This window comes from Mustela erminea, chromosome X (genome assembly GCF_009829155.1).
Source record: "Mustela erminea isolate mMusErm1 chromosome X, mMusErm1.Pri, whole genome shotgun sequence".
In the NCBI taxonomy this organism is placed as follows: Eukaryota; Metazoa; Chordata; class Mammalia; order Carnivora; family Mustelidae; genus Mustela; species Mustela erminea.
In genome coordinates this window covers 66,154,687-66,170,365 of record NC_045635.1, presented here as the reverse complement: position 1 = coordinate 66,170,365, position 15,679 = coordinate 66,154,687, and the positions used below count along the sequence as shown (strand labels likewise).

Here is a 15,679-nt window from a genome sequence, read left to right as displayed (position 1 = left end):
ATGACCTGAGCCGAAGGCAGCCGCCCAACCAACTGAGCCACCCAGGCGTCCCTGTTCCTAGGTAAATTTGACTCATTCAAAGGTTTATTGAAACCAATATATTTTGAGCATATGTCCTATATTTTTTTTTATCTCTAGATCTCCTACTTAATCATAAAAAAGTGAAATCAGTGTGACTTGACTATAATTTGTTAAGCCTTTGAATGAGTATCTGTTGTCTTTTAATTACATAATGATAGGGTGCCTGGGTGGCTCAATCAGTTAAGCGTCTGCCTTTGGCTCATATAATGATCCCAGAGTTCTTAGATCTAGTCTCATGTCGGGCCTCCTGCTCCATTAGGAGTCTTTTTCTCCCTCTGCGGGCTGCTCCCCTTGCTTGTACTCTCTCTCTGTCAAGTAAATAAATAAAATCCTTAATAATTACCTAATGACTTTCCAGGGAGTGAACTGAAGCCATTAAACTTGTCATTTCCAAGACCTTACTTTTTCTGGTGAATTTGTATTTAGTTTCCATCTGAAAATATGTATTTTACTCTTTTCTAGTTTTGGGATTCATCACCCACACTCCCTTGTCACTTGGAGATAAATTTTTGATTAGTTGTAATGGGGAAAAGTGAGAGCTTTGAAAATAATAATTCTGAGATAATTAAAAAATACATCAAATAATTTATTAAAATTCTTAATAAGTAAAAGAAATGTTCAATATGAAATGCACATTAGGCTGTGTGCATGGAACAAAAAAGCAACTTGATAGAAAACATAAACATTTTTATTTTTGCTTACATGATATATGATATGTTTTGCTTAGATAATATCTGGATGTTTGGAATTTTTTATTGACTTATTTTTTATTCATGAATTGAAACTTTAATGTCATGTGGACAGCTACATTTTTTCCTTCTCCTTGCTTGCCATCAGCTAAAAGTGAATTATATTAAATACTGACAAATAATTACCATAAGGATAATTAACAATAGGCCCAAATAATTTCCTTAATTCCAAGTGTCAAATGTTGTTCTCTTTAAACTTCATCTCTCTTTTGGTAATGGGAAAGTGGCTTTATCCATGACCATATTTCAACACCAACTGTAACTCTATAACCTGTACCACAGCCCTGACTTCATTCACACACATTTAGGTTCATCTATAGGATTTCAAGCTTGTCTGTCTCACAGGTTAAAATTGATGTCACAAGACATTTCCCATTCTCACTCTCAGATTCCTAATCCTATCAGTAATGTCATTCAGTCTGAGTCCAAAGGCCTGAGAAACAGGGAATCTGATGGTGTACGTATCAGGCCAAGCCAAGGACAGAAGATATGAAATGAGATGTTCCAACTCAACTGTGAGATAGAGAAAAGGAATGAATTCTCCTTTTTTTCACAAAACTTCCCGGGCTCTTATTGTGCAACTTTCTCCCTATTTCACCATGGCCAAGCTTGTTCCCACATCAAGGCCCTGGAATACTATTTCCTTCTGTAATGTGCTTGATCCCTACCCCTACCTCTACCATGTGTCTAGATCTTTATCATTCTTCAGATATGATTTATGCCATTTCTTTAAGAGTACTCCTCTGATTACCCAGTCCAGAGTACCCCACCCATTACAACAGTTTTTCTCATAACTTTAAAAAATTATTCACCATAGTTTTCATTTATGTATTCATTTTTTTATTTAAAAAATATATACTTTCCCCCAATAAACTGTAAATCCATAATAGTAGGATTCATAATTTGTTCACTACTGTATTATCACCACTCAGATCACTAGCTCGCTTATTTTAAGTGTCCCCAAAATATGTTTTTAATAATGAATGTAAGCATGACCAGATGAATGAATGAAAACTGTTATAGTCTCATGACCAATGGTTTATAGGTGTTAACTTAATCCACTAAATATATTAAATATCCCCTAGACTTTTTTTATGCCTAAGGAAATGCCACCCCCATAAATTAGTAAGTTGATACTTAAGTTTTGTGGGTTTTTTTGTTTGTTTTGTTTTAGTTTGGTGCATTCTTTTTGTTTTGTTTTGCTTTGTTTTGTTTTTAAATTTAATTTTATTTTTTTCAGTGTTCCAAGATTCACTGTTTATGCACCACACCCAGTGCGCCATGCAATACATGCCCTCCTTAATACCCACCTCCAGACTCTCCCAACACCCCACCCACCTCTCCTCCAAAGCCCTGTGTTTGTTTTTCAGAGTCCACAGTCTCTCATGGTTCGTCTCCCCCGACCACCACACTCACTTCTCCTCTCTTTACCAGTCTTTTTTTCCTGTTATACCTTAGATACCCTGGAAAAGAATGTGGAGGATGAGCTGTGAGAGAGGCTTGATCCCTGGACTTTGCAAAAAGTTCATTTGCCTGAAGTAATGAAGAGAGGTGCTGAAGAGAACATAAAAGAAATGATGCAGATCATCTGAGAAAAGAAACAGGGCACCAACATAGATGAGTAGAAGGCAAGATTTTCAAAAAGCATGTCACAGAGCAAGAACTCCTTCTTGCATGGAACTGAGGCAGTTGTGTCCTGGTGGTAGACTAAATAAAAGAACTATTCGGGGCACCTGGGTGGCTCAGTGGGTTAAAGCCTCTGCCTTCGGCTCAGGTCATGATCCCAGGGGCTCAGGTCATGATCCCAGGGTCCTGGGATCGAGCTCCACATCGGGCTCTCTGCTCAGCAGGGAGCCTGCTTCCTCCTCTCTCTCTGTCTGCCTCTCCAGCTACTTGTGATCTCTGTCTGTTAAATAAATAAAATCTTTAAAAAAAAATAAAAAAATAAAAGAACTATTCTAGGGAGAGCAAAGGATACTTTCAAAATATATCCCCCAAGCATTATGCTGTAACATATAGATGCCAAATATACAAACTTTTTTTTTACAGGCATCAGTGATCAATTCAAAATAGAGTTTGCTCATATTTATTCCTTCCCAAATGGCAAAATATTTCATCTGCTGTCATAGTTTCTAGTTTTCATAGAAGTGCAGTGTCTCTGAACAATTCTTGTACCATTTTAACAGCAAAGGGAGAAATCATGGTCAGAATACCAAAGGTAAATTTGCCACAAATACTGCAGATGCATAGCAAGAACTTTTCCAGTTTCATCCTGCATTACATGTTACTATAAATTAATATTTTGCCATATTTTAAAAAAATTCTCTGCTTTGCACTCTCTATTTGAATCTACCCTGCCAATCCCAATTAATCTTTTTTTCCCAATTTCCAAGATTCATTGTTTATGCACCACACCCAGTGCTCCATGCAATACCCAACACCAGGCTCACCCATCCCACCACCCCCCTTCCCCTCCAAAACCCTCAGTTTGTTCCTCAGAGTCCACAGCCTCTCATGGTTCGTCTCCTCCTCCGATTTACCTCAATTCACTTTTCCTTTCCTTAATCTTGCCAAACAACTTGGTGAAAGATTCTGTTGGCTTTAGTGCAAAAATCCAATAAGGTGGCTCTTTCTGCAAATCCAAACAGCTTTCAAGAAATGCTACACTCTGGGATGCCTGAGTGTCTCAGTGGATTAAGCCTCTGCCTTCATCAGGTCATGATATCAGAGTCCTGGGATTGAGCCCCACATAAGACTGCTTCTCCCTCCCTCTTTCTCTGCCTACTTGTGATTTCTCTCTCTGTGCCAAATAAATAAATAAAATCTTTTTTAAAAAGGGAAATGCACAGACCTGTACCCCTGGGGATAAAAATATTTGTTTATAAAAAATAAAAAATTAATATAAAAAAAAGGGAAATGCAACACTTCTCTTCTATAGTGATTTTAATGCTTGCTTTTATGGGGAATTTTAATATAAAACAAACATGTAGCTTAAAGTAATGGCTGTTTTATTGTGAATTTTGAAAGCAGCCAGCAAAAGACTGCTGGGGCATGTAAATGGTACCCATCTAATATAGATGGTCAGGGAACTAGTTACTTTGGCTAGTTGTGTGAGTTCTGTTTAACCCACAAATCTCAGTTCCTAATCCAATCTAGATTTTATCACTAGAAGACCCAACAGCAGGAGACCTTGGGACTTTCAAAAAAATAATGGATAAGCCCAGTCCTGCAAGGAAATTTCAGATTAGTATGCTTCTATATTTCTAAAGTTTAAATTACAAATTAGAGGACAAATCATAATTCAAGCATGCTAACAATCAGAGAACAGAGAATATAAAGTGACTATTATAATGAGATATTTTAATTTTTGTCAAACCATAGTTTGTGGAGTCAGTCTCATCTTATAGTATAATGGACTTTTTAATGGTAAATTGTAGATATAGGAATTGAGAGGAGAAAAAGGGTCATGTGAAGTAGCACATTCAAGAAAGATTTCCTTGACCAGATAAGATTTGTGATGGGCCTAAGAATAACGGGGATGACAGTTGCTGGGATGAATGCCAAAGATAAAGAAGGATATTTTGTAGAAAGCCTCCTTGAGCAATAGGTGTGAGGGATAGGAGAGGAAACTAGCAGTTGTGGAAAGTAAAGCAGGGTAAAATAAAACACTACAAGTTTTGAAAGAGAACATCTGTCTTTGAATAGAGATCCAGAGAGTGATTTTAAAGTGCAGAGTATGTTGTGCAGAACAGCCCATCTTGCTTCTCTGCTTTAAGGCACATAGTTAATGGCATGAAGTTTGAATTTCAATACAAAATATTTTTTATAATTCAGATATTTCATCAGAATAGGCTTATTCCCTCTTTTCATAAGGTTTTCTTACAGAGGTGTGTTGTTTCAGTGAGACTTCTATCACATTTCAAATTTCAGGTATCACATTTTCTCCTCTAGAGTAATTCTCAAATTTCAAAATGGAAACCTATAAGAATATGTAAAGTATTAACCATTGAACTATAGCTATATTTCTTTCATGGGACCTATGTATTTCACCAGTTCTGTGTGAATTTTTGCATGATATTTCAGGACTGAAATGTAACAGGAGAAAACCTAAATAAAGACCAAGGGCCATTTAGAAAAAAAGCTATGACTTACTATGTTGGCTGAGATGTCAGAAGAGGGCGCCACAGGCTTTAGGAGCACTTCTCTCACGCTATTACCAGCTCTTTAAAAGAAGGAAGATAGAATGATTAAACCATGTTATTATTGTTTTCAAATAATTATAAGATTTCTGTGTAGGCAGTTACAAGAAATATTTCCTCAGAAGATAGAAATAATTATATTTCAAAACTTATTTCACTAATCTTTAAGTGTCTGCCTCAACTTCAAATTCTTAATGCAGTTAGTGTTAAAAATACCAGGTTCTAATCTTCTTTTCTCCACACCTACCTACTAGAGGAATAATAAAACATAGATTATAAACTTAATCATTTTTGCCAATTATTTCCAGAATCTCAGAGATTAATAAGGTCCTAGGGATCGTATCTAACACTCTTATTTGATGAAAGAGAAGCTAAGATCCTAAAGGAATCACACAATTGGATGTTGACAGAGTAGGAATGAGATTTCAGGCTTCCCAGTTTTCTGTGGGGCTGTCTCTTGCAAGCTAGCAAGTCCACTAAAAAAAGTTATGTGTATAGTAGTAATGTAGAAACGAATTATCCTCAATCTCTAACCAAATTAACCAATGCTTTTTTTTTTTTTATTATTACTAAGGTAACCAGTGCTTTACCAAAGCATTGAAAGATGAAATGACATTGTATCTGGGATTTGCTTTAAAATTCTTTAATAAAAATTGTGAGGGAAGGCAGATAAATGCAACAAGATTGGCAATATATTCTTAGTTATTAAAGCTGGCATACATTAGGTACATTAGGATTCATCATGCCGTTCTATTTTGTTTTAATATATCTATAATAAATATTATTTTAAAAAGTAACATGTTAGTGAAAGCCTACTATGTAACATAAATTATGTATAATCTATAGATTTTAATAATCCATTAAAATAACCATGTTAAAAAATTTCTTATAAAACATGCTTTCATACCAACAAGAGTTCTTTTTTTTTTAAGTTTTAATGTATTTATTTGACAGACAGAGATCACAAGTAGGCAGAGAGGCAGGCAGAGAGAGAGGAGGAAGCAGGCTCCCTGCTGAGCAGAGAGCCCTATGTGGGGATGTGGGGCTTGATCCCAGGACCCTGAGATCTTGACCTGAGCCGAAGGCAGAGGCTTTAGCCCACTGAGCCACCCAGGCACCCCCAACAAAAGTTTTATACATAGGTGCCTGCCTGTTTATAATACTGTACTCTATCACGTGCTAAATGAAGGGGTTGGCTTTTAAGAGAATTGTAATTTAGGTCACAAATGTGGAAACTATAATTTTATTATTTGTCCTATATTACATCTGTTGGTTCCTTTAATTTTATCCAGCAAAACCAACAAATCTATGGTAAGACATGTACATTTGTGAGTATGTGGAGAGGGAAGCTGGATACTTCGCAATACAACTTGATTCTGCAACAATTGATTTGAATGAGTATTTCCAGAACAATTTGATATTGTGCTTTAAAACTGTAATTTTTAAGGAGAACAAACCAATTAAAAAAAATTCCTCTGCCGTCACCCACTCAATATATAACTAGACAAACATGGAATGCTGATGGATCATCAGCAGGGCAACAACCGTGAAATGGATCAAGCAGAAAGAAGCTGAGACTCTGGTTGCATAGTATTTTGGATTTTTCTGAAAGAGAAAAACACCTTTTGAACATCCGCAAACAGGGACCATATGTGCTTTCTGGTTGAAGAGCATATATGAGAACTAAGAGATGATGTAGCAAAAAACTAACTTATTATATAGAAGCCCCTCCAAAAAACATAAATAAATAAACTAATAAATAAGCAAACCTATTAGATATTTAGAGAAATTAAGTAAATAGCTAGCAAAAATTTAAAGGCTGAAACTTAGAGGTAGAAAGGGATCCAACTGCCCAAATCATTTTTGAAACAATGTTTCTGTGATTCTTCCACTCCAGAACACAAATGGATAGGAGAGTGGCCAAGAATGACTTCCATTTCATGAAATGTAATATACTTGTCTATTAAGGAAAATAGGTAATTTGGCCTAAATCTACTAATGTTCAAACACCTCCCACCCCCCACTGTTCTTTTTTTTCTCCAAAGGGAGATGAGTTTCTGTTACTTTACCCTGATTTTTTTCAGCTTTCACATTTTGTAAATTTTATTAGTGTTTCTTGGACATGAGGGGAATTTGCCAAGAATGATACTAGCTCAGTAGTATACTAAAGCATTTGCAAATAACAGTTCTTCCTACAAAAGCTTGTTCTCTGTCTCTGAAGGAAGTTTCTGGGCAAAAGATGGACATTTTGAAAACATTTTAAGAAAAAACTGCAGATATGGGGAAATAAAGGTCATGAAGAGCAGGGGGCTTTAGAAAACCTAGCTTGTGCAGGCAGTGTAAACACACTGAAAAGTACCAAGATAAATGAAGCCAGGTTCATGAAAGAGACAGGGGTCAAATCTGAGTTAGAGTCAAATTACCCCCTTAGCCTGGTTTAGATTCATGTTGGTATGATGGAACAGGGCCAAAATCTAAAGTCTTGACTGGGCAAAAACAAAATGAATTTCATTTACCTAGGAATTGAGTTTTATTTTGAATAAAAAATAACCTTAACTTCCAAAATGGATCACTAAAATGTTAGTTTTAAAAGAGAGACTACTCTGAAAAACAATCTGAGGGGTTTGAAGTGGCAGGGGGGTGGGAGCTCGGGGTACCAGGTGGTGGGTATTATAGAGGGCACGGATTGCATGGAGCACTGGGTGTGGTGAAAAAATAATGATACTGTTATGCTGAAAATAAATTAAAACAAAATTTTTTTTAAAGGAAAAAAAAAATAAAGAGAGACTACTCAGTCAAAAAATACCCTGTACTTGTAAGAGCAGAAGTGTTCTAAAGCAAGGGTGGGAATGGGAAGCGAGAGAGAGAGGAAAGCTGAAGTCTGAACAGAATATAGTATTTAAAAATAAGATCATACTGGCAGTCAGGACACCCGGGTTCTAACTGCAGTTCTGAGGTCAACTTGCTATGTTACTATATGTTACTATAGGGAAATTCTATCACTCTCTGGGCTTTGTTTACTCATCCAATTATTTGAGATGGTTATACTGAGTAGTCCTCCAGGCCTTCTATAATTCCACATTTCTAGTTAAAGTCATTTGGAATCATTTATTGCAAATTTGCTAGATTGTGACTAATGTTCATCTATAAGTAATAGCTAATAAAGCTAATTAAGCTAATAAATTAATGCCATTTTTAGTTGGGGACTTTTGCTACTTCTAATCACGTTGATGTAAAACTTAGTTTTGAAACATGTTGAGCACCAGTGTTCTCTGCTTATGTCTAGAGATAAAAATGGAGAAAAGTATATAGAATTGGGCTATTTCCTAAATCCAGGGAAACACACCTTGGAAATGGCTGATTTGGCAAAATCTTTGACAGTAGCTTCTTTTTACATTTATACCCCAAACTCCTCTCCAGTCACTAAGATTTATAGTTAAACCTGGTGTTCTTGTCCTAGTTGGCTGCTTTGCTGTCTTTTTCATGGGCCCCCAAGATTTATGCAACTGTTAAGAGATGTGATCAGTGTCTAACTTTTCCTTCGGTCTGTAGAGATTGAGGCTTTGCACATATGAATCCATCTATATCAAGATTTTTTTTCCCTGTCCCACTCTGATGATGTCCTTTTCCAAATTTCAATTTCTTTCTTTGACTGTTACATTAGCCATCTCTTATAACTGGGGCCGTAGGTTTAAATGTGCCAGTAAATTCAGGAAGGAAAAGTTAAGTGACAATCTATTAAGTCTAAAGTAATAGCTCTTCTTTCTTTTTTTTTTTTTTAAGATTTTTATTTATTTGACAGACAAATCAGAAGTAGGCAGAGAGGCAGGCAGAGAGAGAGAGAGGAGGAGGAGGAGGCAGGCTCCCTGCTGAGCAGAGAGCCTGATGTGAGGATTGATCCCAGGACCCTGGGATCATGACCTGAGCCGAAGGCAGAGGCTTTAACCACTGAGCCACCCAGGTGCCCCAATAGCTCTTCTTTCAAAGGGTCATTTACTATGGGTCTTATCTCCATGAGTATACAAAAAAAGAGTTACCTTTCTAAGACAGTGGTATATTCCTGTACCCAGGTTGGTTTCATTTTTGCCACTGCCTGGCTGTGGGATCTCAGACAGGAGTCGATCTTTCAGGATAAGAAAAGTTCTTTTCTAAAATACTCTGTGGATACAAAACAGATATATAACTGCATCCATTTGTCACAAGTGGCATACAAAATAATATTGGGAGGGGCACCTGGGTGGCTCAGTCAGTTAAGCATCTGCCTTTGGCTCAGGTCATGATCCCAGGTTCTTGGGATCGAGCTCCGTTTTGGGCTCCCTGCAGAGCCTGTTTTTCCCTCTCTTCTCTGCTTGTGCTCTCTCTCACTATCTCTGTCTCTCTCAAATAAATAAATAAAACCTTAAAAAAACAAAAAAAATTGGGGGAAATTTATAGATAATTTTTGTTTTAATAACTAATGAACAAAATATTATTTATAATATATATACTTTGCAATTATCATCCCTTTATGCCAGATGTACTTGCCTTCCAAACATATAGCAATAAAATATTTCCTTTTAAAAGAAGTTAAAATAACATTAAATACAATTAAATTAAAATAGATTAAAGAAAAAGACACATCTTATTATGCATATTAAGTGGTGATAAGTAGGTATTGCAAAATCATGAAGAATTTACAAGAATGATTGAAATTTGGGAAACACAGGACCAGGTAACCTCAAGGTTGCTGTCAGCCCTTAGATTCTGTAATTTCATCAATGGTTCCTAAAAGGAGAATTATTAAATTATTTTCTCTCCACCTCCTTATTCTCCTCCCTCTACTCAGTGTTATGTTTAGTACTGTCTGTGGAATGCTCATTTATTTCAAAAGTATCAGCATCGCCTAAGTCATATGTTCAGCAAGAGCAATTCACCCACTAGATGAAAGGCTGTCTTACCACAGGCTGATATTGCTCTTCTTGGAAATTATTATAAGAATTCTATAAACAGATATGCTTTTTCAAAAGATGTCAGAAGGGTAAAAGCGATAAAACTTGAATTCTCATTTCACCATAAATGTTCATGAAAAATGTCATCTGCTGCTGCTGGTCATAATAAGTAAGCCTCATATAATTGCTTAGATTTTGGGGGCTGCATGATTGTTTTACAAGTTGAGGTATAGGTACTCTACTATTGTAGGACGTGTTTTATGAATGGCATGATGGTATTTGAACATCTGCAACTCAGAATAAAACCAAAATAACAAGCTAAATTCCCAAATAAAAGATCTGATATGGTTGCTGTGAGAAAGCCATATCAAATGACCTTCAGAGAAAGCACCTTGCCAAGGTTAGGAGTGTGTGTATGTGTGCGTGTGTATACCCTTTGTGATTTACTCAAGCTCAGCTACCTTTTGCTTCATTAGGATAAATGGAACCCCCTAACATTTGCCCCAAGAAACTGTGATTTTTGACCCCTATCAGCATTTATTAATGTTTGTGTTTTTGCTAGTTCTTTGGACACTAGAGATTAATGAAGTTATCTTTTATGTGAAAAGCTGCTATATTTTTATTAACATTTTGAGTCTCAGACAACCTAGGAAGGTAGGCAGAGCAGACATTACTGTCTGTACTTTAGAGGAAAGAAAACTGAGAACTAGCAGGAAAGTCATATCTGATCCACGTGTTCACTAATGGCAGAGTAGGCAGCATAATTATAGAACCAAGGCATTTTGGCCTCCTAGGAAATTCTAGGTTCTACCTAGACCAGGTTGTCACTGGAAGTAGCCGTGATAAAGGGTTCTAGATAAAGAAGAAAAGGTAGAGGTGAATGTACTAAGCCTTTCCTTCAATGTTCAGGTGTCTTTTGAAATGCATGCCCAGTCCCATACTTCCAAGCTATCCTGAAAGTAGCATCACTGGAAGAAGCTGTTCTGTTGCCTTGGTGTAAACTGGTAAAAATAAGCCATCTGAGGTTTATTCATATAAACATAACCTTTGAGCTATCTAGTCTGAGAATACAACTGAGTAAATCATTACATAATTTTTTTTGGACTTTAGGTGAGTAAGGTTTTTATTTTCACTTTCAAATAACATTTAATGTGGCAATAAATTCCCTTTAAACATTGATAAGGCCACAGAGCTAATAATAGTATTATTTTAGCTGTATTTCTGTCTTTGATTAAGACAAATTTCATAATATTAGTAAGAACCAAAGGGGAGCAATTGTAAATGGAACTGATTCTTTAATTTCTGTTTCTTCTGTCTCATTGTTAGTGTACAGAAATGCAACAGGATTTCTGTGCATTAATTTTATATCCTGCCACATTGCTGAATTCCTATATGAGTTCTAGCAATTCTGGGTTGGAGTATTTTGGGTTTTCCACATGATGTATGATGTCCTCTGTGAAGAATGTGAGTTTGACTTCTTTTTTGTTAATTTGAATGCCTTTTATTTTGTTTTTTTTGTCTGATTGCTGAGGCTAGGACTTCTAGTATTATGTTGAACCTCACTTGGCATCAGGGAAATACAAATCAAAACCACAATGAGATACCACCTCACACCAGTCAGAATGGCTAAAATTAGCAAATCAGGAAAAAAACAAATGTTAGTGAGGATGTGTAGAAAGGGAAACCCTTTTACACTGTTGCTGGGAATGCCCACTGGTGCAGCCACTCTGGAAAACAGTATGGAGGTTCTTCAAGAAGATAAAAATAGAGCTACCCTACAACCCAACAACTGCACTACTAGGCATTTACCCCAGTGTTACAAATGTAGTGATCCAAATGGTCAATTGCACCTCAATGTTTATAACAACAATGTCCACAATAACCAAACTGTGGAGGGAGCCCAGAAGTCCACTGACAGATGAATGGATAAAGATGTCAAAAGAATATATATATATATATGCTTTTTTCTTATATATCTCTTATATATATATAATATATTATTTATTTATATTATATATAATATATAATATTACATATATTTATATTATATAAATACATATTTTTCTTATATATGTGATGGAATATTAATCATCAAAAAGGATGGAATCTTACCATTTACATCGATGTGGATGGAACTGGAGGGTATTATACGGAGCAAACTAAGTCAACCAGAGAAAGACAAATATCTATATCTTATGATTTCCCTCATCTGTGGAATACAAGAAATAGTACAGAGGATCGTAGAGGAAGGGAGGGAAATCTGAACAGGAAGAAATCAGAGAAAGAGAGACAAACCATGACAGATACTTAACTATGGGAAACTAAGGGTTTCTGGAGAGAAGAAGGGTGGATGGATGGGGTAATTGAGTGATGGGCGTTAAGGAGTGCATGTGATGTGATGAGCATTGGGTGTTACATGCAACTGATGAATTACTGAACTCCACATCTCAAACTATTATTAGCTAATTTAATTTAAATTAAAAAAGAAATGAGAGAGAAGACAAAGCCATAAATAGAGATTTAGGAATCATTAGTATAGAGATAGTAACCAAAATCATAAAAGTAGGTGTCCTTGCCCAGAGTGAGTGAACAACACTAGAAGAGAAATAGACCTTGGATGTAACCAAGGAAAGGACAATATTTAAGGGGGAGAGTTGCACCAAAAGGAAAACAAAAGAGACATAGAAGTAGGAAGAAAATCAGGATAGGTACTGGATTAAGAAACATTAAGGAGGGGCACCTGGGTGGCTCAGTGGGTTAAGGCCTCTGCCTTCAGCTCTGGTCATGATCACAGGGTCCTGGGATTGAGCATTGCATCGGGCTCTCAGCTCAGTGGGGAGCCTGCTTCCCCCTCTTTCTCTGCCTGCTGCTCTGCCTACTTGTGATCTCTCTCTCTCTGTCAAATAAATAAATAATTTTTTTTTAAAGAAACATTAAGGGGACAAATTTTCAAAAGTGGTGGTGAACAATGTAAAACATTTTAAAAAGCCCAAAGGCAATTAAATGAGGACTTGAGAAAATACCACTTCATGTTATTCATTGGGAAGTCACTAGTAACTTTTAATGGAATATTTCTATTAGAAAATGGAATTACCAGGTTTTAAGACAGATTGGAAAATAAATATATGGATGCAGTGGGTAAAAGTCATTTATAGGAAAAACCTGAGTGCGAAAGATGGTAAAAACTGAATGGTAACTGGTGAAAAAGAATTATTCTATGTTTAATGATACACAAAAACTTCTTATCTAAAAATCAAAACAGAATGGTTGGTGAGGCTATGGGGTTAATGTAGTTTATATATGTCTATCTTTTTTAAGTTATAAACAAAAACAACTATGTGTGTTCTTTTTGCATTTGGTTTTAACACAGTGGAAAAGAAAAATGAGGTCATTGTTACTTTAGTGTGTCATTGCCCTACATATCCCAGTATTTATTGCCTCATTTTCCACTGAGATTAAGTAGTGTTATTTAAACTGTTCCCTGACTCTGGGAAAACTATTTTCATACTTCTGATGGTAACTTTTTTTTAAATTTTGTTGATGTTTTAGTTATTTCTGTCACCTTTAAAGAGCTCTTATTAACCTCTATTTATAAGTTTCAGTGAAAACAGTTGGCCCAGGGAAAGAAATAGATTAGTGTTGATGTGACTAATGAATAGTCCAGGAACACAAACAGTCATTTCCAAATGGTCCCCAATATTTTCAATTTATTTGTAAATCAATTATTTTGAATTTATACATATATATACATACATATATATATATATAGTATATGTCTTTAATTTATTTTTACAGTATTTTCATAACATCTTTTTTTCTTCAGTGATCAGTAGGGAGGATCTCAAAATAGCAATCTATTCATATAAGGACTCAGGGAAAGTCTGACTAACATTATTGGCAAGATTTCAGTTTCCCCTCTCATCTCACACCTTCCCCCTTTCTTCTTGTATTTCCTTGACTTATTTTTCAGGCTTAATCCCCAAGTTGAATCATAATCTTTCAACGTCTGCCAGTTCCCACTCCTTCCCTAAGTGTGACGAAATATGAACACATGGAATCTCCTAACCTGTGGTGAAAACTCTCCATGGCTTGAGCAGTTGATAGGTCATATTTCATCAGCAGCAGTGGATAATATCTGAGAATATAAGGCATACATAAAGAGGCTAACTTCAGTTTAGCTTGAGTTTTTAAGTGGAATCTTCAGGGATTTCATGGCTTTTCTTCTTTAGGTAAAAAAAAATATATATATTCATTTCCCATGACTAGTAATCTTCAAATGCAACATATTGCCTCCTGTTCATTGAAGATTATTTGCAACTCAAGCATTTCAGTAATTTCACTTAATTTCCAAACCTCCAAACATCTACAAGTCACCAGTTTTGAAACTTAATATTTAAGATAATTCTGCTCATGTCTAGATAGCTGGTAATATATTTTAAATGGTGATATTAGACTTAAAATAACTTTCACATTGTTGCTGATATAGCCCTAATCTTAATACATTAGCATTCAAGGCTCTCCTGTGGTCATTATCTTTTGCAGGAAATACTCTAAACACCTTACCCGGGAAGTTTAAATTGCCCCATTAAATACTCTTGTATCCACTTTAATACGCTACATATCTTAAAGGCAAATCTCCTTGCTAACTATCAGGTTCTTAAATCTGTTCGTTTAGGTTCACAGCTCACCTACTAGTCCTTAGCACTGAAACAGAAACCCACAACTACACCCAGAAAAAAAAAATGTTGAAAGGAATTTGCTTTAGTGCCAGAGATGTTTCTTTGCTCTTCATACCGGAGCCGTGGCTCAACTCTAGTGATTTAGATTACTATTGACTTTTATGTTTAACTAATTGTTATACAACACTATCCTTAACATTTTTCCTCCTTCCTCCTCTTTTAGATCCAGATTCAAATCCCATGAATACATAAAAAATACCTCAATAGTTTCTGAGTTATCTTTACTTCTTGCAATAAAATAAAACAACATAAACAAGAATTAAATAATAATAATAATAATAATAATAATAATAATAATAATATATTTGGCCCTTAGAGAAAGTCAATTTATTCTATTTTGTGCACAGTGTCTGTAATTAATATGAGTAAGAGAAGTACCAAAATGGCCTATCTTTAGATTGTTGTAGTTTCTTTGTTTAATCCATGCTTCAACTGTATTTCTGTGAGTATCCAAAGGAAAACATTGTTGCCTTTATTTCCACACATTCCCAATAGCCCAAAGTCTACTCAGTAAGATTAAATCTATCTGGAAGGGGAGCATGAAAAAAGGTAACAAACTTTTGCTTGTTTAAAGTCTTACAAGTGGAAACATCTCCATTTGTAGAAATTCAACTAGCTGAGAAAAGCTTCCTTGATCACAGAAGAACATGAAGCATAATGGCTACACAAAGAGAGATTTAATCTGTTTATGTAAAAGGTAATGCACCAACTAGCTCATCCGCAGATATAAATATTACACTAAAAACTCTGTTCCAGCAAATTACAGTAAAAGATGCTGTATGATCAAGTTCTCTTTATGAACCAGGAAATAATAGGGGAAAAAGCTTTGAATTTGGTTGCAATATTCTTGTCCAAAAATCAACATGGACATGTTTTTCTCTTTTTGAGGACCTGTAAGCTAAGCCAAAATTGAGATCATGCACTGTTTTAGCAGTAGCAGGTGAAGACAGAGAAAGAGTCTCTGCTGAGTTCATTACAAAGAG

General features: G+C 35.7%; 1 long non-coding RNA gene across 1 annotated transcript; it reads right to left on the bottom strand.

The window, feature by feature from the left end:
- Nucleotides 1-4,982: 4,982 nt before the first annotated feature.
- LOC116583075 lies at nucleotides 4,983-14,105 on the bottom strand. Its single transcript, XR_004282607.1, has 3 exons — nucleotides 14,024-14,105; nucleotides 9,067-9,187; nucleotides 4,983-5,052 (listed from the first exon to the last, which is right to left on the bottom strand). It is a non-coding gene; the product is annotated as an uncharacterized LOC116583075 (long non-coding RNA).
- Nucleotides 14,106-15,679: the final 1,574 nt, after the last annotated feature.